The sequence below is a fragment of the Anastrepha obliqua genome, chromosome 2 (genome assembly GCF_027943255.1).
Source record: "Anastrepha obliqua isolate idAnaObli1 chromosome 2, idAnaObli1_1.0, whole genome shotgun sequence".
Lineage (NCBI taxonomy): Eukaryota > Metazoa > Arthropoda > Insecta > Diptera > Tephritidae > Anastrepha > Anastrepha obliqua.
The window spans coordinates 128,632,098-128,659,054 of NC_072893.1; the positions used below are offsets into that span (position 1 = coordinate 128,632,098).

The window sequence follows — 26,957 nt, forward strand, 5'->3', positions numbered from 1 at the left end:
TCGAACTAAATTTATGGCCCTTTTAATTGGTTACACTTCGAGTGCTGGACCCTGTAGGTATCTTAGGGAGGGTCAGGAGCGCTTACGCTATTTTAATTACCAAAGCGGGCACCAAACTGTGTGGCTACGTCAAGCGAAGTCTTGAACGTGATGATATAATCAGAGGAATGTGAAACATCATATAAACCTCCCCAAAGACAAACTTTGTATACCCATTTGCATTTTTGCTGGTCGTTGTACATTGCGTATTCATCTGTACAGCCTCGGAAAATGATATGGGTAGGATCCCTGAATAATAAAACATGGATGGAAGTAGAAAAGATGCCAAAGTTACGGTGCAGGGTGTAAAAAGCCCAGTGCCGGCGGTTTTGAGGAGTGAGCAAGCAGGCTCCCGGCCGTCGATATCCAACGACTGCAATGGTACGATGGTGGTGCACTTGGCTAACGTATCAGATAATACTACAAGGAAAATAGATAGCCCAGCTATAAATCCCTTTCAACGGGCATCAAAGCTGGCACGAACCCCAAAGAAGACATCATCTATGGTGCGTGATATAAGATCAAGGTCATCTCCACCCGCCTTAAGCGAAAATAGACCTGCAGAGACACCAGTCCAAGCCGAACGGGACTACCTTGCTAAACTAGGAGAGAGCATTAACAAACTCTCTGAATTGATGCGACATCCTCAGTGCTCGATAAATAATAGCATGCGGGACCTTCTTAGCACTATTACAAAGCTGCATGCATGTGCTAAAGTGGAAAACGCAGAGCTAAGGAAGAAAGCCAGCCAGAACCTGGAGACCAGAAAAATGGTCGAAGCAACACCAAAGAGGCCACGTGAAGATAACTCTACACGCCGAAAGACGCCCCCAAAAAGGAGCAGAATATCGCAAGAACTGGCCAGAAAAGCTGACATTATTACGCCCTGTGAAAAAGATAAGAGCCTAGCTGAAACTGCGAGAGTGGAAACTCCAAGAGACGATAACTGGGTGAAAGTCAAGTACAAGACGCGAAAGAGCAAAGACAAAAGCAAGAAGAAGATGAATCCCACTCCGAGACCTGATGCCATAGTTATCACAAAAACTGGTAACATGTCATATAGCGACATATTGAGGGCGGTCAAAAAAGATGATGGTCTCCAGTAGCTTGGTGAAAACGTGTCTCGAATCAGAAAGACAGCCAAAGGAGAGATACTGCTGCAACTTATAAGAGCACAGACAGGGCGTGCCCGAGAATACAAAGAAGGGAACTCAGTAACTTCAACGAAAGCTCAATTAAAAATTTAAGACCGGCATATGCAGGTACCCAAACAGCCGCTATACGCCTTCCAGCGCTAGAAGCAGGGTACTTATTGAACGCAGGAAAAATCAAGGTTGGATGGGTTGTCTGCAGAATTCGTGAAAAACTGAACCTTAAGAAGTGTTATAGATGCCTAGAATATGGACATACTGCAACTAAATGTACAAATTCTGAAGACAGGAGTGAGTGCTGTATGAAATGTGGTGGGAAAGGTCATTTCGTAAAAACGTGTGAAAGGGAACCTTTTTGTATTGTGTGCAATAAAGCCGGAAGGTCTAACGTCAAGCACCAAATGGGTAGCAAAAACTGAGAGTGATCCAAATAAATTTAAATCACTGCAGGGAAGCGCAAGATCTTCTAACGCAAACAATGTACGAACAGCACGCAGACGTGGCGGTAATATGTGAACAATACAACAAGCCAGACGCTGGAATGTTGGTCTCGGATGCAACAAGAAAGGCAGTCATATGGGTCCTAGGAGATAAGACTATAAAAGAGGGGCAACTTGCAAACAAAACCAGCTACACTAGAGCAAAAATTTCTGGTATACATATATATAGCTGTTATATACCGCCGAGCCTACCTCAAGCAGCATTTGAAAAGATTCTTGGCGAACTGGTCAGAGAAGCCCTGACAACAACGAAAAACTTAATAGCTGGAGACTTCAATGCATGGGCCTTAGAATGGGGAAGTAAGTGTACAAACCAACGAGGGAAAGCACTGCTCAAAGCCTTCTCCTTACTTGACGTTGTGTTATTAAATACTGGAAGAAAGCACACTTTCGAGAAGAATGGTCGTGGCTCCGTTATTGACATAGCTTTTATAAGCAGATCCCTAGCTTTAAGGACGAAATGGCAGATCTGCGACATTTATACCCACAGCGACCACTTGGTCATAATGATCGAAATAATGCATCCGAAACCAAGTAAAGGAAAGAACAAGCCCGCTAAAAAAGCCCAGACAAAAGGGTGGAAGATCGAAACCATGGACGAAGAGATTTTTAAGCTTATGCTAAACGCTCATCCAACTAACATAAACGACGCGAATGAGCAAGCTCAACTACTGGTAACACGCCTGACCAAAACCTGTGATGCTGCAATGATCAGGAAAAAACAGCGATATAGCTGAACTCAGAGGCTTGCTACAAAGCTAGACGTCAATACCAAAGAAGCAGAGGAACAAGTGAAAAAGAAAGGCTGCAGGAAATCTTCAAAATGAAACGCAAGGGCCTCAAAAATGCGAATAAAAATAGCAAGGCTTCCTGCTTCAAAGAACTTTGTGCCGAAGCTGATGAAAATCCGTGGGGAGGAGCGTATAAGTTGGTGATGTCTAAGATTAGTTTTTGCAAAGGAAAAGCGCCGACTTGTCCTGTTATCGTAAAAAAGGTTGTGGAAACCCTTTTTCCAAGACAAGAAGATGAGCAAGAATACCGACTACCAGCAGACGTATCATTTATTTCAGATATACCTACTGTCACGGAAACAGAGGTAAATACAGCCATGGGTCGTTTTGGAAACACTAAAGCTCCAGGACTAGATGGAATACCTAACGGAGCTCTTAAACTCGCACTGAAAGAAGATGCAAAACCCTTCATGGAGACATATCAAAAGTGTTTTCGAGATGGTGTCTTCCCAAAAATTTGGAAACAGTAACGACTTGTGCTATTGCCGAAACCTAATAAGACGCCGGGTGAACCAAGTTCGTATCGACCCCTCTGTATGATTGATACGATGGGCAAAATTTTAGAGCGGCTTATTGCTGATCGTTTGGAGTAGCACCTTATTGAAAAAGAAGGCTTGTCCGACAACCAATATGGTTTCCGCAGGGGGTGCACATCGAAAAAGCTTGTGAGAAAGCAGCACGGGTAAATACAGCGCTATCTCGAATAATGGCTAACATAGGTGGGCCAAGCCAGAACAGAAGACTACTACTGGCAAAAGTTACCCAATCCATTGTAATGTATGCTGCACCTGTGCTCACTGTGACTTTTTATCGTTTTAGGATGCCAAATTTAAAAAAAAAAAGTTCTGCGAAAATGATTTTCTTTCGGTATGTTGTGTAAAAATGACCAAATTTTACGACAGTGTACTCAAAATTTATCAAAACAATAGTTTTAAGAAAGATAACCGTTTACAAACACAAGGCGGTGCGTCAATTGAATAATTTTTATTTATTATCCGAACATCGCTGTGAAGTTTGTCAAAAGATATAATACGAATAAGTATCAATTTCATAAAATTGAGTATTTGCTGATTAAATTTCAACAATTTTGTACTTCAGGGGTAAGTAAGAGGATTATAAAGTTTTTACTACCGATACAAATCCGCTCAGTAAAATATCACTAAAACAGCCATAGCTTAATATTATTTTTGATATTTTACTGAGAAAATCTTATATTGGTCCATCGAGTTCCGTCCATTCTTTAACAGCTAAACGACCTTTAGGATTCTGTGTTTCAGATACTGGAATAAAATTTTGGTACAATTTGCTACCACAGCTTTAAAAGAAGTTTTCATGGCAATTCCTCGGAAAGAACTTTTTGAAATTTGGCTGACGAGCTCAAAAGAAACGCGTCGTGATGCGGTGTTAGAGAAATTTTTTGCGGTGATCGGAAGGGATGTCGATACTAAAAAGCTAGGAGAGCGTATAAAAAAACTGTGTTATCAATTTTCTTCAAAGTGGGAGGGGTCTTGCCGAGTTAAGGCCCGTGTTCTAGCCCGTAATTATAGTTGGTTTTCCAAGAGTGAAGACTTTGGGAAATACCATCTTGATGTTGGGCCATCAACTTCATCCTCTATTAGATCCAATGTAGGTAGACCACATGTGGCGTTTTCCGATTCTTCTCTTCGCACAAAGAAAAGAAAAGCAAAGAGTCTTTTAGCAGTATCAAATAGCGAACAAGTGTTAATGGCGGCAGAAATGGGACTTAGATCAAACGGTAAGAGAAACTCCGCAATATTATTTAAAGAGCTGTGTTTGTCTTCACCGTCAAGAGGTACTGTGTTGAAAAAATCTCGACTTTCGAAAGAGCGCAACAAAAGTTTATCGCCAGACCAACCACTTGCGCTGATAATAGATGCAAATGATTCAACACTTGACTATAATATGCATAGACAGCATACAGCAGAAATAAATCCCAAATTATATCCGTCGTATAACTGCATAAAAAAGTCCAAAGCTTTATGTTACCCAGAAAAAATCACAGTAACCGAAACGTATGCCAAAATTGAGTTGCAAGCGCTTATTGATCATATATTAGTATAAAAAGGTTGTGCAACGCACAAAAAGAAGTACTGCAGTTGATTCCCAGTATTCAAGAAGTCTTCGTGACTTTCAAATGGGGTTGCGATGGCTCGGAGCAAAAACGGTATAAGCAAAAGTTCAGCGAAGAAAATCAATCTGATAGCAGCATGTTTTTTGTTTCACTCGTACTTCTCCAAATGTATACTCTAGTTAATGAACGTAGAGTTGTTATATGGAGGAACCCTGTTCCATCATCAACCAGATAAATTTTTGTTTGAAAAAGAAACGTGAGATGCTATTGTGAGAGAAGTAAAGATTGTGGAAGACCAAATTTCTAATCTTCTTCCTACAATAATTAAGATGGAAAATTTAAACTTTAAAGTTACTAGTACACTCATTTTGTGTATGATTGACGGTAAAGTATGTAATGCACTTTCAGCATATACCTCATCTCAAGCGTGTTATATATGTGGTGCTTCAGCGAAGGATATGAATAATTTTAGCGCTTTGTCGGAACGGAAAGTTGACGCAAACATGCTAAGATTCGGCATTTCACCACTTCACTCATGGATACGGTGCATGGAGTGTATGTTGCACATTGCATATCGGTTGGAACTAAGGACATGGTATGTAAGAGGCGCCGAAAATAAGGAAAAAAAAGAATAATAAAATTATGCATGGTTCCTATTGGTCAGCTTTCCGAAGAAGCGCAAGAATCGAGCAAAGATGTCAGAAATTATCGCGAATGGTATACAATGAAAAGTTCACGAACTCAAACCAATGAGGATTTATTGCACAGGCTTCTAATATCATCCGATCCCTACATTTGCAGCTTACGTACCATAAGCCATCGAAAACCAAGCGCGGGACTTTGCCTCAAGATGTAATTGCATTGCTGACCCAGGAAGAAGTATTATGAATAATTGCTTTCGAATAAGTGTTTATGATTTGTTATGTTTAATCTTTAAAAATTGTTTATTGGCTTACTATTAATAAAATAAAGATTAGTGACATATTTATCATTGAAACAATTTGTGATTATCTCCTTCATTGAGCAGTATAATCTATCTTTCTTCTTTCTATATATATAAATGTGAAAATCTGTCCCTATATTCGCTTAAAACTCGCGAACGGGCTCACCTATCCAAACCAAATTTTTAGGCTTTGTTTGGACTATTCAGTAGATGGTTTGTGTTTTAAAATTTTAAGAATCGGATACCAGGGTCTCGAGAAATAGGCCAAAACGTGAACCCGGGTAACCCTAGGATGTGTTTGTACAATATGGGTAGCAAATGGAAGCTGTTGATGATTCCATAGTATAGAGTATTTTTGATGCCGCTCCGTAACTAGGGTCTCGAGATATCGCCCAAAATGTGGACCTGGATAACCCTAGGATGTGTTTGAACCGGTACCTTACCTGTATATAGGTGACCACCACAATCAAATTTTAAAAAAGTACAGAAAAGGCTATTGTGACATCTTTAGAAAGTATGTTGAATGAAAAAAATCAACTAATTCAACTGTTTAAACATTTTACGAGTTCTATAAAGAAAACTTAATATGAAAAATTTCTTGCGATATAAAACAAACATTTTATGTATGGTGGTGCGAAGCCCACTGGGTGATGCTAGTGTAGTATAAAAAGGTACCCAGGGGCTGAATGAAATCTTTTAAATATTAGTCATAAGCCTCTAAGCTAAAGTTAAGAAATCTAAACAATTTGTATTTAAATTCGCACTGGAAAATACTTTTAAAGTAGAAAATATGATTATGTGAAATTTTACCTTATATGTGGGCAAGGAGAAAAAGTGGGCGTATCACGCCCATTTTTATTCTCAAGTCAGATTTAGGTATCTGCAACCACACTGCAAAATTTGAAATGAATTGCTCCATTGGTTTGGCTGTTATTAATTTTGGCATCCTAAAAGTGAAAAAAGTCACACTGTGCTGCGTGGGGATAAGCGTTAAAATATGAAACATACGGCAAGAGTACAAAATCTCTGTTTCGACCGAGCGCTATTAGAGTCGCAAGCGCTTTTCGCACTGTGAAGCTATCGGGGAAATTTCTGGCATAATGCCTCCAGATATAATGGCTCTGGAAAGTTAGAGAATAAATGACAAAAGCCGAAGCTTTGGAAGGTCGTTAATAGCTGAAGAGCGCAAAGAAATCAGATACGAGAGTCTATCTAAATGGCAAAGACGCTGGGATATAACAACCAAAGGAAGATGGACACACCGACTCATTAGTAATGTGCAGGCATGGGTCGATAGAAAACATGGTAATGTCGACTTTTATATGACGCAGTTCCTGACAGGACATGGTTGTTTTAAAGAATACCTCCACAAGTATGGCCATGATGATGGAGTTATATGCTCATTTTGTGCCAAGGCTAATGAAAATGTGGAGCATATTTTCTTTCACTGCCAATGATATAGTAAAGAACGAGAGTTTTTGAAGAACCAAATAGCAGAACCAATAACACAGGACAATGTTGTTCCACACATGCTACAATCTAAAGAAGTATGGGATTGTATCCAAAAACTGTCGGCGTTCGTACTCAATGATTTGAGACAAATGGAGAGAAGGCGAAAAAGCGAAAGCATAGCACTAAATAGCTGAAATTCCATAGTAGTAGATGAAGTAACTTTTCCTGTAGTAGTAGATTTAGTAATTTACGGTTGTGCTGTAGGACCACTTTCTATATAAATTTATTTGGATACAGGTAAACTGATGATATGGACAGAGACATGGTGGGTGGGGGAGTACTGTTATGACAGGGGTGGCTCTCTCATCAAATGACCAAATCAGTGGGTGGTAACAAGCAGATGCTACTTTCGACGGATTGCATCAGGACAATAACGGACGTTGAGTTTAGTGCTCAAACCGCCTCCCGACGAATACTTAACGGTTGTACCGGGGGGATCGGTACTTTGACGGTAGGAGGTTTAGTTCGGGTTAAAGTCCCACACTGACGGGGTTAGGGGTTCGCTGCTTCCTCCTCGTAAAAAAAAACAAGCCTCGGGAAATGAACTAAAAGCTCATGTCGACTCTGCGAGCAATCAGCAGGAACACCATAAAACTTGATTCTCCTATTAAAGAAGATTTAATCTCGGTCTAGTATGACCGTAAGAAGGCACATGCGCTCCTCAGCCTAATGTCATATATAGGTTTATTGGAAGAACTGGAACTGGATGAGTGAATATAGGACTTATAAGATTTTACGGTTGAAGTACAAATATCTAGCCATATATTTATATATCTAGCACCAGAAGGCTACAAAGCCCTTGTATTTTAATCGGAAAATCATAATTTTTCCAATCTTATTCCTATTTATTCTCAAACTATGTATACTGAAGGCGAGGGGGGGTTATATATTGTAAGGAGTAGAGGCTACAAAGTTCTTTTAATATAACCAGGAAATTCTAATTTTTCCAATCCGGTTCCTATTTGCTCTCAAACTATATCGATCTTTTGAGGCATCCAGTCAACATTTCCTAGGTCTTCAAAGTAGTAATAAAATATGAGAAAAGTTGCTGTCAGAGATTTGATAATCACAACTACACATAAAACTTGCCGGCCAAATGAGTCTAAAGCATCACCAGTACTTGGTTGCCCTGGCTAAATTATTTCAGTCAAAGTTCTATAACTTCTCCAGTTTTCATCTGATTTCCCACAAAATTACGAAAGCGTTAACCTTTTTAAATATGCTAAATACACAAAATAGGCTTAAAAAAATCGGTGAAATGAGCCGAAAGCCTCACCAGTACTTGGTTGCCCTGGCTAAATTCTTTCAGTCAAATTTCTATAACTCCCTCAGTTTTCCTCTGATCGCTTTTTTAATCATTTTAAAAACACAGTTCCAGTGGCTAATCACTTACCGCTAAACTTGCGTGCGAAAAATAATTTGTGATCAATAAATCAAATAGCATTCATTACGAGTATCTCTAACAATACATTCACAAATCACCTTGACTGACTCCGCCGATGTAACGTTAGAAGGGAGACACATTGTTCTACACATGCATACATACTTATATATGCTGTGTCTGTAAGTGTGCGTGTGACTGTCATTATAAGCGCTGAAATATTCGCACAATTTTCCCACCAACGAGCCAGCGATCAATGAAACCACAGATATTCTATCGTCACCGCAGACCACAGGAAGCCAAATACACGTAGAAAAATAGAAGTTCGAAGCCGCGAAGCTGTGATTTGCGATTGCAATTGAATTACAGCCAAGTCTCACGATGCAATTAGAGCCCTCAGTAAAAACTAACAGCACAAAAGCGCAAGAACTTCTTAAACCGTTGACGAGGTGACGAAGCCATTAGAACTTAGGGAGGCGATGGGCGGTGGCTAGCTAACAACCTAACAACCTAACGATAAACATTGAATGTTGGACTTGCATGTGGCTTTCTAGCTGCATCATTGAAATAGACCAACTGAGTGACTGTTTGCTTGGAACCAACTGTTATTCGAAAGACCGTTGCGGACAGGCTGAGTGCCAGATTGACTGAACGGATGAACGGTCAAGCGGACGCACAGAAAAATGTGCCACCACAGAGCAAAGCAAAATAAAAGAAAAACTAATGAAGCGAATACTGATAAAGAAAATCGTAACAAAACAATTCACACTGCGCCAAGCAACAAAAAGAACATTTCATGGCATGTATTTACGAGTACGAGTAGTGTATCATTTGGCTACAGCAGCTGCAGACGAACCACGAAAAATTGTAAAGTCACGCGCAAACGACTAACGACGAATGTAGCCGATTATTGTTGCCGCTGCCGCTACCGTTGCTGTTGCTGTTGTAGTTGAACGGCGAACGGTGAACTGCTGCAATTATTGATATTTTGTCAACGTTGAATGGCAGCGCAAAGCAGCTGCAGCCGTGACAACAACAACGGCGTTCACCATTGCTGGAGGACGCGCGCGCATTATTTTGTTATTGCTTTCGAAAAAAACAACGCACGAAAATACTGATTCGCGCACATTTGCGCAGTCGCATACATAGAACGCGGCGCACCCCCACCGCTTATACAATCAAGAGGGCCATAAAGCCAGTCAGTGCAAACGACATACGAATAAACAGACATTGGAGACACAGAAGGCAGGAGGCAGAAGTTAGCGACGTCTACGAAGCGCGTCTTGGCATCCAAATCGGGCACGTACAAATTTTTCTGTTGTTTTTTGTTTTGGCGGCATGATCAACGAATGCCGCGAGCGCTAGTAGTGAGCGCCTTCGGAAGCGCTTACGGGGGGCTTACAGGTTTGAGACGAACTGCGAGCACGAAGTGTTGGGCTGGCGGTGTGTTTGTGCGAGGTAGCTTGGGGCTAGCGTTGTTGTTTCGGCGTCTTCTGTTGGTTGGTGGTCGTGCTCAAGTTTGGCGTCTTCGTTGCTGCCAACGCTCAAACAGTCTTCGATTTGCACGCGACTAATAAACAACGTCGTCGTTATTGCGAACTTATTGCGAGTATTTCTTTGATTGTTGTGCGTTTTCGCTGTTTCGCGTTTCCATAAACAATCCGGTATTTCGACAAAATCCGGTATTCCGGTTGCACTTTGCAGAGCCCGCCCGCCCCTTGCATTCGTGCTTGCTGCAGTTAAATGTGAATACAGCGAAGAAATATTGAGTTTTGAATTGTTATTGTTATTTTTGCTGTCTGCGAATTTTTTGCTTTGAAAACATCCTTAAAAAAGGGTAGAAAACCAATAAAAGAAAAATATTGAAAATAACAGCAATAAAGTGGAAGTGGTCAAAGTGGTCAGTTTGGTGGGATAGAAAAAGTGTTTGTTTTTGTTTTTGGTTGAATTGTTTGTGCGGCTGTGTGTCTACGAATGTTGACCATTAGCGCATTTTATTCTTCATTTTGCTTTCGACTTTGTTTTGTTTTTATTTTCATAAAATTTATTTTTATCAAACACATTCATATGCGCCTGCACACACGGATCTGCCAAAACCAACAAAGCAAACATTCACATATGAATGTACATATGTATACATACTACTGTGTCCAAAAAATAAGGTGACATTTGATTTTAAACTGCGCGCTTTGAAGGATTAGGAGAATTCTTTTTTTTTTTAGGTTGGTAGTACTGTGAGTGACATCTATGTCAAATTTCATGTGAAATATTCATTTACTGTTTGAGATACGCGTCGTTTTGTGAGCTGCTAAAAGTGAGTTTCTCGTTTTTTGCAATGTCGAAATTTGTTGAGCAAAGAATTTGCATTAAATTTTGTTTGCGGAATCAATTTTCGGATACGTTGAGATGGTGCAGAAAGCCTTAGGTGATGAGGCTATGTCTAAAAAAAATGTTTACAAGTGGTATAGTGAGTTCCAAGCCGGTCGTGAACGTGTCGAAGACGAAGAGCGTCCTGGGCGACCATCAACCTCAACTGACGAAGCTCACGTCCAACAAATCAAAGATTTGGTGTTGAAAAACCGTCGATTAACGATTAGAGACCTTGCTGATGATGTTGGCATATCGAAAGGCTCAGTCAATACCATTTTGAAGGATGTTTTGGGCCTCAAGCGCGTCAAATCTCGACTGGTACCGAAAACATTGAATTTTTTGGACTCGTAATTCGTGATCATTTCATCAAAAACTCAACCCATATCGTTCCGCAACCACCGTATTCACCTGATCTGGCACCGTGCGACTTCTGGCTGTTCAGCAGGCTCAAAAGACCGCTCCGGGGACACCGTTTTGACACGATAGAGGAGATTCAAGCCGCAACGAAGACGGAACTGAAGGCCATCCCGGAAAGTGACTACAACCAGTGTTTCGAAAATTGGAAAAAACGTTGGCATAAGTGCATTGTGTCGGGAGGGGATTACTTTGAAGGGGATGAAATTGATTTGGAAGAATAAATAAAGAATTTTCAAAATAAATACAATGTCACCTTATTTTTTGGACACAGAGTTATACTATACACCTTCGGTTAATAAAATTATTTGATAAATGAGCGAAAACCTGGCATTTGGATTACGTTTTTTGGATTTGCTTTTTGCTTTTGTTTTTGCAGCGCGTTTCGAAATATTTACTATTCACATAGCCAACTTTGGATTTGGATTTTTACATCAACATAAAACCGCAAAAGGTTGTAGAAAAGGTAAGTGGGACACACACTTTTGGGCAAAGGGTAGACGAAATTTCACTGATGAATTTAAATTTAAAAAAATTTTCTTTTGTGAACGCAAAATTTCACTGAAGAATAAGAAATTATAAAAAAAATGGTTTTTGTTTGTTCGGTAGATTCACAGAATTTGACTGAGATTTGACCTGCCCTTAAGACAGTTAATCCCTGCAAAAAAATTCACCACTAACGAACTGTTACGCTCTCAGATAATTTAAAAGCAAGACTAGTTCGTGTTTCTTCTCACTCTTATATAAGTAAAAGGAACATATTGAACGACGATGCTTTAAAAAGTGTCAATCGTCCTCTATGGCATATCTTTACTGATAATTCGAACTAGGATTAAATACGACAGATGATAACTAGTGAAAGGTCATCAATTTAGAGGTATCGGATTTTAAATGTAAATAAAAAAATTGAAATTGATTGGGCAATTTTTAATATTTTTGTATAGAACCATTCATGACACTTATTTTTTAAAGATAATCCCTTTAAAATGTTGGCTGCTACTGCGCGGCCATTCGGCCATCCGTAAACACCAAATTTACGGAAACTCGTGAATAACCTCGGTAATGTCGGCTTTCAATGCCTCAATCGTATCTAGTTTATCCACAAAGCATTTAGACTTTATATACCTCCGCACAAATAAAAATCCAAGGGTGTGATATCGATCTTGGTGGCCAATCCACTGGTCCGAGGCGAGCGATAAATTGCTCACCGAAACGACGTCGCAGTTAATCTCTTGTTTCACGGGCTGTATGACAACTAGTGCCGCCTTGTTGGAAGCAAATGTTGTGGAGATCACGGGCTTCAATTTCCTGCATCAAAAAGTCATATATCATGGCGCTATAGCGTTCGTCATTCACTATTACATTGGCGCCAATCGCGTCTTTGAAGAAATATGAGCCAATTATTCCTCCAGCCCATAGGTCGCACCAAACTGTCGTTTCAATGAATGTAATGGCTGTTCTTGAATGGCTTCGGGTTGCTTTTCGGCTAAAATATGGCAATTTTGCTTATTGACTTAGTCATCAAGCCAAAAAAGGCCTCATCGCTGAACACCATAAGTTGGTCTGAGCGCGAGATGAACACCTTTCACAAAGCATCGATTTTAGTTGTAACATACGAGTATATATAGGATTCTGTATCTCCCAGCGGAGCATAGAACGTCAGAGGAATAGCTGTTTATGTACATAGGGCATAAAGCTTGAAGAGTAATAGGGGTTTAGTAAGGTCCCAATGGCGACTTACGTGTGCTCCCAGAATTGACAACAGTGATCTCAATCGATCTTTACTAGTTTTTTAAATGTTAATAACAGCACCAGACCGCAGAAAAAGCTGTAGTCGAATAATTAAAATTAGCTTAAGTAATATTTTCCTGCGCGAGAATTCTCTATGGATATGATAAACAAATGACCCTGAATGTATGTATATGTACTTATACATATATGCATACATACTCATTTACATGCTCATTAATGTTCGAGTTAAAAAATTTTTATGCTATTAGCCATAATTGATTAGTATTTTTAAACAAATTATTCGCTGATATGCAAGTAAACAACATCAGTTTATATTTATTTAAGTACATTTTGCGGCTCAAGTTCTCGAGTATGGTTTGAACATTGCTAGTTTCCTGTCAGACGCTGCACTTAGAACCTGCCAGCAAAGCACATACTTATGCATGTGCATTAAGGTGGATCACAAAAAAAAAATATATGTATATATATATATATAAATGAAAAAAAGTAAAAGAAAAACTGCTATATAAAAAAATTAAAAACATAATAAATAAAAAATAAAGGAAATACGCTGCTGGTTTTCCAACAGGACTACAAAATTGTTTATTTTATGGAAAATTATTAAATAATACAAAAATTTAAATATTAATAAATAATTTATGAAACAGTATAATTGTTTTCATGAACAGCCCAATTTTTAAAATAATTCTGAATTGAGTTAAATAATTTTCCTATACGCAAATTATAAGTTTATATGAAAGCTTTCTGATTTTCTTCCAACAAAATAACACTGTTTTTTGTTTCTTGTTTTTGTATATATTGAGAGCGAGTCATCTTAATGCATTCGCATATGCGCTCATTATTTCATTGCTTGTAATTGTAATGAGAAGCCAATTAACTTGAAACAACAGCAAAACAATCAAAAGAATATTATACTTCCTTTCGAATGAGATCATCAGCGTTTTAATGGAAATGAGCGCAGGCAAAAACTTATGAGATTCTCCCGCAAAATATTTCTAATTGGGCTACAATTATGCAGTTCTGTAAGCTGGAGCTGGGCGACGTTTGAGGAGAAAAAAATATATAAAATACAAATAATAAATATTTTCTTTATTCACTTTTCCAAATTTTTCTTTCCACTATCTTCCTTGTTTACTAGGTCACTGTAACCTTTTAATTTTTGTTTACAAAACCTAACTATTTGTACACTTTCTTCTGAGTTTCGTTCAGTTTCCCATTTCGACAATTACGAGGGGTGCCTTTTATATGTCGGGATTTGGCAACCCTGGTGTTGCAATCTGGCAACTGACAGCTGTATCGCAAAGTTTGACATTTTTTGGCTCAGAACGTTTTGAAATACCAGCGCTATTTGTGTTGTTTATAGTAACTTAAAAGATTCATCTCGGTCCAAAAATGGAATTAAATCGTGAACATTTTTGTGCGATTATTTTTTACAACTTTCGACGAGGATTAACTCAGCAACATTGCATGGATGAACTTAATTCATTTTTTGGCGATAAAGCTCCATCAAGGACCAGTGTTTATCGATGGTATGGTGAATTCAATCGTGGTCGTAGTTCACTCCAAGACGAATTTCGTGAAGGTCGTCCAAAATCAGTTGTTGTTCCGAAAACCATTGATGCTGTGCGCGAACTGATATTGCAAGACCGTCATGTGACCTATCGTGAGATTGAGACAATCTTAGGCATTAGTGGGACCAGCATACATTCAATATTGCATAAACATTTGACTGTCAAAAAAATTTGTTCGCGTTGGATCCCACACAATTTGTCAATCGCTCAAAAAAAGTGTGTGTCGATTGGTCGAAGGAAATGCTCAAAAAATACGATCGCGGGGCTTCGAAACACGTCTATGACATCATGACAGGTGATGAATCATGGATTTACGCGTATGAGCCCGAAAGTAAACAGTAGTCGACTGTATGGGTGTTTCAAGATGAGCCAAATCCAAAAAAAGCTGTTCGCGCATGAAGCACTTCCAAGCAAATGCTTGCCTGTTTTTTCGGAAAAACTGGACATGTCGCAACCATACCACTAGAACAACGCAGAACAGTAAATTCTGAGTGGTACACAACCATTTGTTTGCCAGTTGTCTTCCAAGAAATTAGGAAAACCAATCGCCAAAGACGGATCACTCTTCACCAGGACAATGCGAGCTCTCACACATCGGCTCAAACAACTGCATTTTTGAGCACCCAAAACATCGAATTAATGGGTCATCCGCCGTATAGTCCTGACTTGGCACCGAATGACTTCTTTTTATTCCAGTACGTAAAAAACAAACTGAGAGGTCAACGTTTTTCGACACCTGAAGAAGCAATTGCGGCATTCAGAATGCATGTTTTGGAGGTACTTCATTCAGAGTGGCAAAAGTGATTCGACAATTGGTTCAAACGCATGCAAAAGTGTATAGATCTTCATGGATAATATTTTGAAAAACAATAAAGTGATTTTCGATGATTAAAATTTGTTTTTGTTCTCTAATCCCGACATATAAAAGGCACCCCTCGTATGAACTCACACTAACTAAAAACTTCGTTTTAGGCCTAATCGAAGCTTCTAGAGATGCTCCTTAGCTCATTAATAGCTCATCAGCAATGCAACACTTCTTAACAAACAAAAAATTTCAAAATTTGGTTGATATGAAAAATGCCATCTCCAGATATTTTATTGAAAAACCAAATGATTTTTACCAATCCGGCATTGAAAATTTACGCACTAGATGGCAAAAGGTTGCTGCCAACGAAGGTGATTACGTCATTGATTAAAAAAAAATGTAAAAGAACGACATTATTTTGCGGTATCCCTAATATTTCATTTAACCAGTAAAGATAGCTTTATGGTACTAAACCAACCGATAAGCTATTTTTAGCATTAAAGTGCCCTTGAATTCTTTTCGATTTCTCAACCGCTTGTCAAGGATAAATTTGTTAGTTCCGAAACTGGAGTTCCGGCTGGAGTAATAATCCACTACCCATCGATTTGTAAGCGGCACTACAACGTTTTAATGCATATCTACATATTATGTATTTAAGTATTATAAGTAATTTATATGAGTGCCATATGTTGTCATCCATATTGTCATTTGTGAGACACGACTTGACGTGATTTCGAAATCTATAAGCACAAATTTGCTATGCGAGCGATGAGTAGGTTAGATTTGCGCTGGTAAGTGGCTAAGGGGTTGAGGGGTAAAGCCGACTAAACAACATTGGAGACACACCTCACAAAAACAAAAAAAAAAAAAAACTAAAGAATTTGAACTTCCATGAAGATACACGCGCGCTGATATGCATGTGCTTACATATGTCCGTAAGAATTCAAGTATCTCAAGTATGTTTGCATACGCGAAAAGGCGTTGTTGCTACAAGCTTGCGAGCGACATTTTGTTTGTCTTTTTGTAATCTTTCTTTTTTTTAGTTTTCTATTTTTTTATAATATTCTATATTTTTTTATAATTTTCTATTTTTTTTTTTAATATTTTTTTCAACGCTTTAATGTAAACTTGTATTCTAAATTTTTTTGCATTTTTTTTGTCGCCACGCCAACTCTTAAAGTGGTTCATCTTGAAAAATAAAATAAATTAACCTGTCAGATACTACTTTGCGTGTATGCAGAAACAAGTTTGAGCAGCAGTTTTAATGCTTTAATAAAGACCGACTTACGGTGACAGCCGTAGCCGAATGTGCTGGTGGCAGCACACTGGCTGATAATGCGAAGGTTGTGGGTTCATTAACTGCCTCTTACAAACAACCTGAAAATGAGCTAAAGAATAGGAGAAAACACTTTTTCTGATCACTTGATGCAGCTTGCGATAGCGGCGCGGCCTTAACCTGGCTGTGTTTATGCGCACCACTTCATTATTATTACATATTATAATAAAACTGACTTTCAGTCTGCTCGCCGCGTTTTGCTTTTCTTTTGAATATAAATAATGACTTAGCTAAGCTTTTTATTTAAGTTGCAAATGCTGCAGGTTTTTAGAATTTTTATTAGTCTTTTGCGCATTTTTATACATGGCAGAACTTTTTAATTTTTTTCCTTTAGTACGAAAATTGTTTATGAGCAAGAAATGAAACTGAAAAAATGGTGGAAAGAAAAATATACTTATTGTTAAATGAGATAATGATACTTAATAATTACAAGTTAATTATGAAAATAAAAAATTTATATTAAAGTAATAAATGCTCCTTCGTTTCTGCTACACACAATTTTTAATTTAATAACAAGTTGGGTTTTAAAATATTTACTTTTTAGGATTTGGTCATGAAAGATGCAAAGATTTCAAAATACTCTTATTATTATTATTACGAAGGGACTTAGCACTACGACCTGTGAAATGTATTGTGTCCACTTCTTTCTCTGAGTTGAACCTCCTCAGTGAATTTTAGTATATGTCTAATTTTATTGAGCTTTATTTCCTCCTCTGACAAAATATTTTTATCCAGGTGGTTGGGTCGCTTATGCAACGGTGCTGGGCATGATGTCAACACATGTTTGGCGGTTCATTTTTCGCCCTATAGAGCCTGCAAGCTACTTTGGAGTATATTCATAGGTTTACTTAAACAAAAATTTTTTTTATCATTTTGATAAAGAATTTAAGGTTATGTTCGATACAATTTGAGATTTTAAGATTATGTTTCATACAAATTTTTATTTGAAGGTTATGTTTGCCACAACTAATTTTTCTGTGTTTTATTACATTTTTCTCATTGTTATAAATAATATTAGATGACTGTACATATATGCATGTTAAAATATTTACATACATATGTATAGGTAGATATTCACATGCCAGTTTTATGCATTACAAATGAGATTAAACAAATTAAAAGTTTAGGGATGGATAACATTTAGGTTAAGCTTCGGATATGTAAACTAGTCAATATAAGAAATAAAATAAAGGTAAATAAATATAATTTTTTTGTGTTAAGGGGTCCCGGTGGTTTAAAGCTCAAAAATTTATCGTATTTTCAGGATTTTTTTTGTACAATAATAAAAAATGAAAAACGATATTCAAATTTTTGACGCTTTTTATTTAAGTTCTTTTAATACAAAAATGAAAAAAAAATCTTATGTAAATAATTTTAAAAATGGCGCTGAAGTTGACTCTCCCGAAACATTGGACCTGGACGGTGTTGCCCATTTTGGCTCTTCTATTTATCTGAAACACAAAAACCAAAAAACTTATTAATCAGTATGACTGTAGCTATGTCCCGTACTAGAATAAAAAAAAATTGACAAAATGGCGCAGTTTTGAATTTGATACTCTAAAAATCGGATTTTTTTTAGTTTTTTAATCAAAAAAATACGTAGTAATTGAAATAATAATATGATTCTAGTACGGATGATAGCCATTGATGTTGTAAACAACATATTAAAATTTCAAACGATTTGGTTGTTTATTTTGTTTTTTTTTTTGGACAACAGCAGGTCGAAAAAAGGCGTTTCGAGATAAATGAGTTTAAATTTTTGGGACAGGAGCGCGCGGACTGCTCCCTACCTAGTTAATAGGCTGTAGAAGCTACAATATTGGGAATTTCCACATGAAAATTTCTGAGTATATTCTTAAGATACTATGCTTTCGAAATATCGAAACACAAGAAATCTATTTTTTGAAATTTCTAGCTAACGGGTCCCCTTAAGTAGGTATTTTAAAGAATTTGTGATTATACATAATTTTTGCATAAAACCATTAGCCAATAATACTTACATAATATAATGAGTAAATAAAGCATAACAAAAACAATAAAAATAAATAAAAACCATTAAATTTGGAATTAGCTAAATTAAATAATTTTCGAATTTCACCTTACAATAAATTTGCGAGATACACAATTGACCCTTTGAGAGCACCTCGTATCAAATCAAAGTAGCTACACAATCGTCGCTCGATTCATAAGGCAAGGTGTTAAACACGACCTACATATGCTCCACCTGGAGGCAACCACACCAATTCAATTAGCTCAAACAGTCCACATAACTCTTATCCATTTATTTCGATGGTATTTCTCATTTAGAGCCAACAATCAGAGGTTGTCACTTCTGACAATTGGAGCACACAGATATCATATCGCGTTTACACAATCGAGTTATGTGGCTGCGATACATCAACTCCGGCTAAATTTTTTATATAGTCACGAGGTAGATTATTTACATACGTACACACATATATATGCATCACATCGACGCTGTCATGTATCGCAGTTGTGCTGTACATCTCTCCCGACGTGCTTTCTGTTAAAGATCAACAAAATCAGCTGTATCATATAGACAAGCACATATGTGCTTATTAGTATATTGTATGCACCGGGTGTTTTTTTAAGACCGTAGATTTTATTTCATAAAGTCGAAATGAAAAAAGGTATCCCTTAAATGCCCACCACAACTCCTCTGGCAATATTGGACGCGTGTATTAAAATTTTCTATGACTTTTTGGCAAAGTTCAGGCCTTGAAATCGTCTCGGTCTTATTGGCATAGAAAACACTTTTCACGCAGACCAAGAAAAGAATTCGAATGATGTCAAACCTGGAGATATCGGCGGCCATCTACCCTAGTTGCTTCGCAACTTCGTTCACAATAACGCCGTTCACGGTCCAGAATTTCAGTATTTCATATGCGCATTTTTGCTCGGTAACGTATCCGTCCTTGCAGAACGACAATTTTTATAAGACGTTTGGATTACCTTTAAGCATTGTTCAACTGAGTACTGCTTCAGAACTAATGGTATAAAAGGCGTTCGGTTGATGGCCGGTATTATTCTAGAACACAACCCATGGGGTCAGTATATGATCACCATTGGAATCATTGACAACTCGCTCTTCACTCTTGCTTAGTCAAGCCGGATAGAATTGAACATTTTCTCTGTGCGTGTCCTGTCGTTGCTAGAGCAAGACTACGAATTTAGGGTTCCGATGTCATGAGAATGAGTAAAATTCGTTATCTCAAACTGGAGGATATTTTCAGAATTGCCAAAGAATCTGCAAAATTCTGACAGGACTAGTTATCTCCATTCTATCCTATCTCTTTCTCCCTGTCACTTCTCTCCTCTCCTTCTTGATTATCAACCCTTTAAAGAGCTTCGAATACAATGGGCTTTTTAACCTGAGTGTTTGAGTAGTTAACAATCTCTCGGTGCGTCTTGGCTGGCCTTTTTCATTTTATCTTGATAGGCAGCTTCCAAATTTTCATCAGTTTCTGAAATTTAACTTTCCTTCATATCAAGTTTGTCTGCTGCCTAATGTCCCATTTTTTTCTGAATGGCTTTGCTACGAGATTTTTGGCAGCTACAGGATTCCAACATCTAAACATATATATGTATGTGGATTCCAAGCATACTTTTTTATTTCTTTCTATTTTGGTTTCACATACATATGTATGTCGGCATGTACATAGATATCCACACATCTATAATAGGTTTCGATATTTAACGCTTAAGGTTTCTCTTTTTAACACCTTTCGACACGAAATTCGTTGTAACTCTAAAACCGTAAATTTGTGCTAACAGTATTCAAAATTACTAACATGAAAATCAATTCGCATGCATTCCTTTGCTTGCCTGTTTTTTACGACAATTTTACGGTGGAAAGTACAACTACAGTTAGCCGCTGTTATTGAGTGCTGTGCATGCAGCACACAGCTTCTCCATCTGGCAATATCTAACTGCATTTCAAATGTTGTGAAGTGCAACGAAGCTAAACAAAAATTTACTGCAATTAATATTTTTTTTAATTACTTGTAAAAATTCTGCGTTGTTGCTGTTGCAGTTGCAGTTGCCTCTTCGTATACTCGCACACGTGAATCGCCATGCACCATTCAACACTGAAAATCGTTCCACTTTCGACTAATTGCGATTCGATTTCGTTTGCCTTAACAATTTTTGTGTGTATGTGTATTTTTTCTGTTAATGCAAAAATAAATTATCTGCAATGTGAAAAATAACAAAATAAAATAAAATAGTTAAAATAATGCATTAATTTTCTCTCAACTGCAATGCAAGCAAATGCACTGTCGTTATTGGTTTTACATATTTGTTTTAGTTTACGGTTATGTTTGTTTTCGGTTACTGGCAACATATGCAGCCGATCATTTACAGTCGTTTGCAATGGAAATTGTAGCAATAAAGTCTACTTACATGTAAATAGGCTGCTTGGCTGTTTGGCAACCGTATGTCTCGCATAAATTTGTAAATACCGCGACGGCACATCTTTCACTTTCTCATTCGTTTGCTGTATTGAAAAACCCAACAAATTGACTTTCTTTTGTAATTCTGTTTGCCGTTTTCAAGCCAGCATTGCGAATGCTTTTAAATTCTATGAAGCAAATATCGACATGAAGTGTCATTATATGCGTTGAACAATACTTGAGAGTTGAGGGTGTACCCGAGCAGCGTTCGTTAACATAAATGCTCACTTATGTACATACACACACAAGCATACATGTGTACCTATCTACAGATTCTTGCAGTAAATATTTTCTAACATCCACTTATTGAGGCAAATGCTTGCCGTTTCTTCGCAACATATTGACCCAACAAAAATACATCAAGCGGAAACAACCGCTGCAAAAGCATAAATTGCAGCAACAATTGCACATAAAATATGTATGTTTGTCAATTGTTGGCTGAGTCAATTGTGGTGACATACGAATGTTACCACACGCTATAGGTGCAAAAAATAACTCTAGAAAAAATGTCATAAAGTAAAAAAGGCAATTAGATTGATTAGTTCGAGCTGTAATTAAATACATACACACATACATATGGTATGGTTACAACTTACTATGTTCATTTGTCAGCAAGAAAACAAATAAAATACACCGCTGCGTAGTATTGCCTTTTTTAGCGTTTTACAACAAACAATGCAAGCCCGACAGTTTGACAGTTGGCAGCTGTAGGCAAAATACGAAATACGAAAATATGTGATTGCAATTACAAAGTATTTTTGCTTTTTGCTTCTTTAAGTTGTTTGGCACAGCCATTATGCGAACGTCTATTGAAACTATTTGAAAACGCTAGCCAAAGAATGTAATTGTTGTGTTATTGTATGTGGCGTGGGCGTTGTGCGTTGCATTCGTGCGCTGCCTTGCCGACTTTGCATGCGGGCGCGCGTCAATTGACAATTGCATGTTGACCCAAATTCTTGTCGCTTTAAATTTGTACCTTTCCAATTGCCAGCGGCGCTTTATGACTGTTTACAATTAACTGAAGGGGTGCATGTAAGTTTTTAAAAAGAATTAAAAAAGGGAACAATTAATTGAATGTCAGAAGCTTGAAATATGAGAGACAACTCTGGACAACATCGGAATGCTGCTACAGTGACAGTCCTTGGTCGTATATAAATCCGGGTCGTCCCGACTGTCGTGTGCAGTCTAAGTCTTCAAGGGATGTGCTGAGGCAGCAAGTTCTTGATTAAAATTCAAATTGGAAATGGTGGAAATTTAATCTCTCAAACTGTTAAACAATTAAACGGAGAAAAGTTGAAATCATTCACGTATAAAATAAAGGGATGTTAGTGGCGAACTAGATTCGAATTTATTTTTACAAGTCTTGGCTAGATTTTGTTGCAAGAATGCTGAAAGTATTCAATGTGGAACTACAGATAGTTGGATGTTATAAATCCGTGTTGTTCCGGCAACGTAGAATCGACTGTCGTAGGACCGAAACGGCTTATAAAAACTCGGCTTAGATCAGTTAAAATATTTATCGTTATTGTCGATACCAAGCAACGAACTGTTTCGCCGAGTTCGGATCAAAAAATCTTAGTGAAAAGAAAAGTTAATGCCATGCGGAACTCCATCTCATTCTAGGCATGTTCTGAATATTTGGGGGTAAATTTTAGATATGTAGAAGTTATAATATTCAGAAGCCAGCTTAACACAGTCTTACGTGGTAGTAAGAGCTTTTCGTCTGCAATAAGTGGGCTGAGATAACTGCATTTCTGGAACCAAAATCGGTATAGAAAGTGATCGTCGTTCAAGGCCTATCAATATGAAATTGAGTTTACTCGAAGGGACGATTCTTGACATATCTGAAAGCTGGCTCGGCTTCCAGAATATGTTTGCTTTATCGTAAGCCAAATTAGTATATATGATGTTCTTGGGACACCACGACCAGTTTAATGAAGCTGAGATCCGTAAATGTTGTTGTTGTGTTCATGGTGGTGCTTCATTAACTGGAGCTAATTTGACAGCACATGTGTAAGTAGCTTTGCTCTGAATCATTTAGAGAAAGGTGACGGGATACAAGTAGCAAATTTAAGCAATAATTTAGTGCGCCAATGGCCTTGATTCGTCCTAAATAAGCAACCTTTCGCAGATTTTATATTTATCTGAGCTGGTCTCAAGAGATTAACAATAAAATCGAAGCTATTCTGCAAGTAATGGACAATTAGCATCAACCTTCCACCACCTTCCAGAAACTCATAGAACTCGTTATCCTTAAATCAGACGAGCTCTCAAGAAATCAGCTAAATGAATCCGTTTACAAGAAACTCACAGAATTCGTTAGTTACCGAGTAATGAGACGATTAGTGTGAATCTACCTTTCAGAAGTTTATATAACTCGTAAATCTTATAGAAGGTGGTATTATAAGGGACCAGAAGGCATTTGGAATCAAACTAGTTTCCAGAAGCTCACAGAACTCGTTAGTTTTTCATATGAAACTCAAGCATATACACATAGTTGTGGGTTAGCCGTCCTTGCTTGAGTTTCATATGCTTGCTCTAGTTTCCAATTTTTACGAGACTACTAAACCAAATAATTGACATTGTTGGCCCTCAACAACTTACTCACTTCATTTCTTTCTATTTACCATCTTTTCACAAGGGGTAAGCCCTTTCACTTTTTATAATCACCCGGAGATCATATTTTTGTTTAGGTTCAAAATTCCATTGTATCATATTTAGAAGCACTAGAAACTTACGAAATGAATGTAAAAATACTACTTTTCAATATATTCTTTTGTTGTTGTTAGTAAATAAAAAAAATTCCTTCAAACAACTAATGGTTAATTAAACTTTCGAAATTGTGTACAATTGGAAGCTAAATTAAAACCCATAAAAATACGGAAAAAATAAATTAAAGTCAGTTGAGTTCAAAAATGCAAAATACAACAAAAGCAATACCCATTCATATGCGCTATAGTAAAATGCAAAACAATTCCAACGCCAACATTTTTAAGATACCTTTATAAATTTGTAATTAATTAATTATATAACACGGCATAAAGTCATTAAGTCCAACAATCGAGGAAACTATGCACGAAAGTGTCAACAACTGCAAAGAAAATGAAAGAAGAAAAACCGAAAAATTAATGAAAAAATGCAGACGCAACTTAGTTGGGGCAGACAATACAGATATACAAACCTGAAGTGTCAAATCTCAAAAGCCCGTCAACAATAGATCAAAGCCGCAGATTTGGTAAACATTCCCACCACAACCAACGCGGGAAGGTAACGATCGCGTTAAAGCGGCCCGACGCGCTTAAATTATTTAAATACAAAGCATAATTTTTGCGGGCATGAAAACGAAATCTCATGAAAATAAAAATTTCTGCGCAAAAAATCATAATAAAAGGGCATTAAAAAGCGCACGAATGTGAAAAGTTATGCGCAAATAAGAAATGATAACATAACAACAACGGTGATAATAATAGCTATAAAACGTAACAATTCATACAGGTGTGGGTTGCCACGCGTCGTAGTTAACACCCCTGGCAGGCGTGGCAAAGATGGTTTGTTTACTTTTATTTTTTTTCCCAAGTAATTTTATGCGAACAATGTCAATTGCTTAAGTTGGCTAATTTTTTGTTTATGTAATAAAATATTGAATTTGCATTCATTTTGTACTATTTAAAAAGGCTTAATATGTTAAACGTTTTATGCTTTAGAAATGAGATTGGTTTAAATTCTTTGAGGAGGCACTTTTTTTTTAATCTTGTTGTTGAGTTTAACCTCACTTCCAGTGTTTGAGGACTTTGCCATCATGTATCAAATGCTCGTATATTATTTGAACAATTTTTCATCTTTTCTCCTTTGAATTCGCTTTCATTAATGCCTAGAATTTAGTCATGCTCATCACAACGTAGAATAACATATCTTCCAAAATTCAAACTCCTCGACGAATGTCACTGCATCAATTTTCGAGTGCAGTGAACTCGCTCGCATGACGCATTATACTCGTCTCTAGTCTATGACGTGGGTGTCTTGAGATTGAACGCGGCAATCGTTTAGAGTGCGCGCGCACGCCAAACTTCATTAAGGAAGCGAAGCGGCGTTGAGTTCACGCGGTGCGGCAGCCACAATTTGCATTTTAATATACTTCTGTTGTTGTGGTTGAATGTGTAGTTATCTATCGTCGTCTTTTATGCCGCATTTTGAACTTGAAAACGCTTTTCGCATTGCATTCATGACTTCCTTTCATAGCGAGGTTGTTGCATTGTTGCGCTGATGCTCGTAGTTTTCCTCACCTTGAGTTTGCTGAAAACGTATTGCTGTCTAACAACAATGGACTTGCCGGCTAATGCACTCTTAATCAGTTAATAAAAATATTAAAGGAAATGCAAAGCCGGTTCGTTATTTGTAGTGTGTGTGTGTGTGTGTAGTTAAGAGGAGTGGGAGGTGGCATTCGTGCGTGTGGCATGAGACAATTATCAGCTTTTATCGTCGGCCATTATATCATTGGTAATAGGCGCGCAAGTACTGTAAAGCGATGACAATGACATAAACAATATTTGTTTTATAAAAGGCAGTAATTTTACCTATCAACAGCAGCTTACCAATTGTTTTTTCTTTTGCGTGCGATGCCTCCACCTCTGTCGTTGTCGTTACGATTTGCTATTGTTTTTCACATTCAGCTTTTTTCTTTTTATTCATTTTATTTTTGCGTTTTTCCCGTTTTGTTACCACACCATTTATCTAATGTCATGATCAGCGCGAAATGCGTTCACTGCTCTTGAAATGTGAATGCTTTTCTATCGTCGCAGAGTTTGCGCAATCGCACAACCGGAAATTGACGGCATTTAATTTAATTTTCAGTTCCGTTTAAGACACAAGTTATTTATATTTATTTTGTGTGTTTAAATATTTGCTTTATTTTTTTCTTCCAAGTGCATTGACAGTCTGGTAGTTTTTATTTCTTTCTAACCCATAAACAATGGTCTCAGCTGCCACTGCGCACTTAAGTTTTTGATGTTGCAATCGCGCGGTACCAGATTTAAATTGCAAATTTGTCAACAGCGCCACCGAACAATGCATTCGCGTGCGGTCAATGGCGTTTCTTCTTATTATTATATGCCAAAATGTATGCCTTTTCACACCATATGCTGCTTGCCTGTTTTCCTAAAGCTGCGGCTTAAAAACTTGTCTAAAAGGCTGGCTTTGTTGGCACACCGAAATGCTTCATTTTGACGTCGACATCAATGCGACAAATGCAAATGAGGTCGGCCTCTTGTGTGCCAGCGAGCAAAGCTAAAACGAAAAACATTCATCTGAATGTATTTAAATACAAACTAAAAATATTTTGGAACAAAGTGTTGGCATTGTCTTATACTTAACACATTTTATGCTGACTTTGGCAAAAGGGTGGGCTATTATTCACGTTGAAAGCGTTTTTTGTGTATTCTGTGACACAATGTTGTGCTTTATGGAAAATGTAGGCATTCGCAGCTAGCACGATTAGGCGAAAAATGTGCGATAATTGATTGAGGAACGAATACTAAAAAATATTTATTTTTGATTTCAAAAAAGTCGCATTGTTTGTGGAAGCTTTTGTTAATTGTTCTCAATATTTCTCAGCGCTTTAGTAAAAGCGTTTGGGTTTGGTTGTCTTTAAAGTGGCTTGCCTTGTGAGAAATGTAGAGTTAACCTCTATTCGAGTGAGTTTACAAATTCAATGGGTTTAGTTGGATTCATAAGAAATTACATCACTTTTGTGTAAAGAAGACGATAAGCTGCAAAACGTGAATTCGTTGAATAGAGAATTAAACCCGGTAGTGTAAAGAAAAAGATCTGAG

At 37.5% G+C, this 26,957-nt stretch overlaps 2 protein-coding genes across 8 annotated transcripts in view; one reads left to right on the forward strand and one right to left on the reverse strand.

Annotated features, from left to right (window-relative positions):
- Positions 1 to 21,252, reverse strand: part of LOC129236769 (venom peptide HsVx1-like) — a 37,308-nt gene extending 16,056 nt beyond the window's left edge. The window contains exons 1-2 of one of the 5 annotated variants that reach the window (XM_054870973.1): positions 21,080 to 21,252; positions 20,681 to 20,868 (exon numbers count right to left, since the gene is read on the reverse strand). The gene's annotated coding sequence lies outside the window, so the exon portion shown is untranslated. Of the gene's footprint in view, positions 1 to 16,609; positions 16,702 to 20,680; positions 20,869 to 20,933; positions 20,985 to 21,079 lie in introns of those variants that run through there. The other 4 variants (XM_054870974.1, XM_054870975.1, XM_054870976.1 and 1 more) reach the window with 4 other exon arrangements.
- The window catches only part of LOC129236766 (estradiol 17-beta-dehydrogenase 2), a 36,194-nt gene continuing 19,135 nt past the window's right edge, over positions 9,899 to 26,957 (forward strand). The window contains exons 1-2 of one of the 3 annotated variants that reach the window (XM_054870968.1): positions 9,899 to 10,318; positions 11,573 to 11,659. The gene's annotated coding sequence lies outside the window, so the exon portion shown is untranslated. The remainder of the gene's footprint in view (positions 10,319 to 11,572; positions 11,660 to 26,957) is intronic. The other 2 variants (XM_054870967.1, XM_054870970.1) reach the window with 2 other exon arrangements.